Genomic DNA, 3,840 nt, shown 5'->3' with positions numbered 1-3,840 from the left:
ACATATTGTAGGTTATGATTTATTATGTGTAATTGGGATGAGCAAAACTCAATTCGATTCGATTTTTTTTTAAAAATTGAGTTATTCGAGTTTACTTGAATATATAGTTCAAATTTCGAGTTCGAGTTGAATTTTACAATTTAAATAACTTGAATAATTCAAATAACTTGAATAATAGTTTGGTGTAAATACTTATTTAGTCGGTGTCAATTTTGAAATATTTACAAAAAAAATTTCAAAATAATTTTCAAAAAATTCAAAATATTTATAAAAATTTCAAAATTTATATCCTTTTTCAAAAAAAATTAAAAATTTAAAAAAATCTAAAGAATATACCAATAAGGTTTTTATTTTTATTATTTTGTTTTGAAAAAAATTTCAAATATATATGATTTCAAATTTTTGTGCTCTAACGAGAAATTAATTATACTGTAATAATATTTTAACTAATATTTTAATTTTTTCATTAAACTCGAACAATTTCACTCGGTTCTATTCGATTTAACTTAACTTGAATTTTATTTCACTCGACTTGATTCAAAAAAAATTCAAATCGGGTTAGGATGATCAAATAGGATTTTTTAACTCGATTATCTTGAAAATTTTCCACTTGATTCGAATGAACGCTCATCCCTACGTACAATTAGTGGATTAACATGGAATTGGTTAAATTATAACGAGATTTTAATTTGACATGTTTAATTTTTTTAATTTAACTCGAACAATTTCATTCAATTCGACTTGACATGACTCGATTCGAAAACTTTTTAAATTGAATTAGGATGATGAAATAGGATCTACAAACTCAATTAATTCGAAAAATTTTCACTAAATTTAATCCAACATTCACCTCAACATATAATTAGTGGATATTAGTTTTTTTAGTGGTGGAGATGAACAAATCCAAATGTGGTAAAATTAACTAATACATTTTTTTAGAAAAATCAAACATATTTGAGTTGAAATAATAAGAAGATATCCAACTTTACTTCAAGGCTTCAACTTGTTAGATTCTTCTTGGGTAGCTCCCACGTAATCACTTTATTTTTCAACCAGTGGTAACAGTCCACATCAGCTGGCCCTCGTGCCCCCTCCTCCTTTGATGCTATACAAAAATATAATAAAAGAATAACTAATGGACATTAAGTTTTTTTCTTTAATTTTCTTCTCTCTTTTTTTTTCATCCTAAAATTTCGATGTTCTTGGGTCCTTTGGGTCAAACTCGACGTCTCAACTCTCCTTGATCTTTCTCCCGTCTCGTCTCCTTTTATATAAAGCTCATGTGTATATATAGATAGATAGATATCGAGTTTTAGCAAAAGCGGTCTCTCTTTCTATATATTTGTGCATGGATATGGGAGAGATTGATAGATAGATGGATAGATGGATGGATTAACAGTCGTTGTTTGCGGGAGTAGCATCATCAAGATTCACATGCAACTGCACGGTGGCGATGATAATAATACTAACTCTTTTTCCTCTTTCTCCTTTCTTCCCTCCCTGTCCTAAATTTTATTGCCAAACATCTTTGAAAGTGAGAATCTTGATGATGCTGCATCGGCAATAAACGACTATTCAAAACAAGAAAAAAAAAATATACGAGTCTTTCGAGATATCTCAGTTGCAAATGTACAGTTTTGCACTTGTCAACAAAAAGAAGTTGATTCTTTCTTTGCAACTTCCCCCATCTTCTATTGTTTTCTGTTGTTGTCAGGTGGGTTTAGTATTTTTCTTTTTATACCAGTCTTGATTTCACGGGCTAATCTTTAAGTACTAATGAAGGGTTTCTCCATTAAATGGATTTGATGCTTTTATTACACGGCCTTTTTCTTTTTATTTTTTTCGCTTTGCGGGGTATGTTAAGCCTAACGAATAGTGAATACTAGGGTGTTTCTAAAGGACTTTGACTTGTAGATCTATGATTATTCTTCTGAGCCAAATAAACTGCTACAGTGGAAATGGGTACCTTTTCATGGAGAACAGACTTTGCCCTGCAACTCAAAAAGATGGGAGCCTTGAAATAAGAAGCTCTTTAAGAGAATATGTCAAAAAGGTGAACTTTTATCATTGATCCATTTCTTTTCCTCTCTTGTTTTATCTTCTATTAGAAGAAATTAGATCCATTCCTATACTCTGCAGATCTTTGATTTTGATTATCTCATACTCAAGTTATTTGCAGATATACAGGCAAAGGAACAATCTTTCTGGTCTAATGAGCTTCGATGAAAGCTAAACAAACTAGGGAATGGTCGGCTCCAGGAGTGGTTCAAGCAGAAACTGTGGAAAGAAGGGTTAGAGAAATGAGGTAATACTAGATTTGTTTGTTTATGGGATTTGATGATATCAGCTAAATAGCTTACTGCAAAAATTTTGGTTCTTCCCACCACCTTTGTCTTCACTAGGGAAAAAGATTCAAAAGAAATTTGATTACATACTTTATAAAAACAAAACATTGTGGACATTCTTCCAAATGGATTATAACTGTAGAATCAGTAGATCGTTGAAAAATGGAACTGCTGTCCGGAACTTCATATGTGGAGGAGAGATGATGGTGGGAACATGTCACATTGCCATTGCCATTGCCATTGTTTTGAGTTTGATGGGCTTTTGCATTGATCAGCCATCTCCCTTTGTTGGTGGACCATCCACGAGAGGCGCATCTTTGCAACTTGGACCCTGAAACATGTTCTCTCTTTCTCTCTCAGACTATCCAGCCCCACCTATACGTCATCCCTTTCAATAAAACACGTAACACACTAACTTGCTTCATAAAAGTCTCTAAATTTGCTTCTTCAGTCATGAAAGAGATAATTCAGTGTGTATAAAATTATGGATATCCGTGTGCCTCTATCACTTTCCAAGCTTTGGTAATCATATATATGTATATGTTAAAGGTATATGCCCATAGTTTCTCTCAGCTTAGTTCCTTACTGCTGCATTAATTCTAAGCCAAAACTGACACGAAAAGTTTGGCCCACTAATTATCAACTCTAACAAATATATACCATATAACCTTATTATAAGTTACTAATTCTGGGAAATCCTTTTTTTACAGTCTGTTCTACTTTAAAGAGAAATAAAGCGTTAAGCGAAGAAAGTAACAGTACTACGTCGTTAGCATGCGTAGTGGAATCAACTTTCCTTTTGCATGTTGTAATTTCAATGTTTCCATCTGTTAGAAATGGGATTCTTCTCTAGATTTGGCTTATAGGTCTTATGAAGCTCTTAATTTTACTTTGGTTCGAAAAGCATTTAGAATTTATATATATTATATGTTAAACAAGTTCTTAGAGTGAGTTTCTTAGAAGAAAAAAATATTTCAGGGTTTTCTGTGTAGCAAGTACTACATATGGAAATTTGTAATGAGTGGGCATTGGAACTTGGGCCTTTAGCTTTGTTTTCTTCTCCGATCTTTATTTTGATCCGTTTAGTTCTCTCCCGTGAGTGTGTGTAGTCATCCACTCATCATTATACCTTGGATTATATCAGTCTCTCCTATCTTTATGGCAGTTATTTGAACATTATATACTTACACGGTTTCTTATCGACTTCTGTTTATTCATTTATGACAGTCAAATCAACAACTTAAATGTTCTTATATTTCATGTTCAGAAGTTGATTAACAAGCTAGCTTATAAAATATACTTTGTGCTATCTTTTCAGTTTGACATTTGGGATATTATACTTGATTAGTTGTGAAAGAATATTTCTCCCACAAACTTCAATCGTTAGTTCCTTCATATTTGCTTAGAATGCTTTTTACAAAACTCACTGAATAATTTTAAACCTAATAAACTTGAAATCATGCTTATTTCTGACTTTTATAATAGTTAGCTGGTA

General features: G+C 31.9%; 1 long non-coding RNA gene across 1 annotated transcript; it reads left to right on the top strand.

Moving 5' to 3' along the window:
- The first annotated feature begins 1,149 nt into the window (after nt 1–1,149).
- On the top strand, nt 1,150–3,292 carry LOC107958558 (uncharacterized). Its single transcript, XR_001700646.2, has 2 exons — nt 1,150–2,053; nt 2,180–3,292. It is a non-coding gene; the product is annotated as an uncharacterized lncRNA (long non-coding RNA).
- Nucleotides 3,293–3,840: the final 548 nt, after the last annotated feature.

This window comes from Gossypium hirsutum, chromosome A05, assembly GCF_007990345.1.
Source record: "Gossypium hirsutum isolate 1008001.06 chromosome A05, Gossypium_hirsutum_v2.1, whole genome shotgun sequence".
NCBI lineage: Eukaryota > Viridiplantae > Streptophyta > Magnoliopsida > Malvales > Malvaceae > Gossypium > Gossypium hirsutum.
Note: the sequence above shows the minus strand (reverse complement) of the source record. Positions and strands in the feature narration are given on the sequence as shown.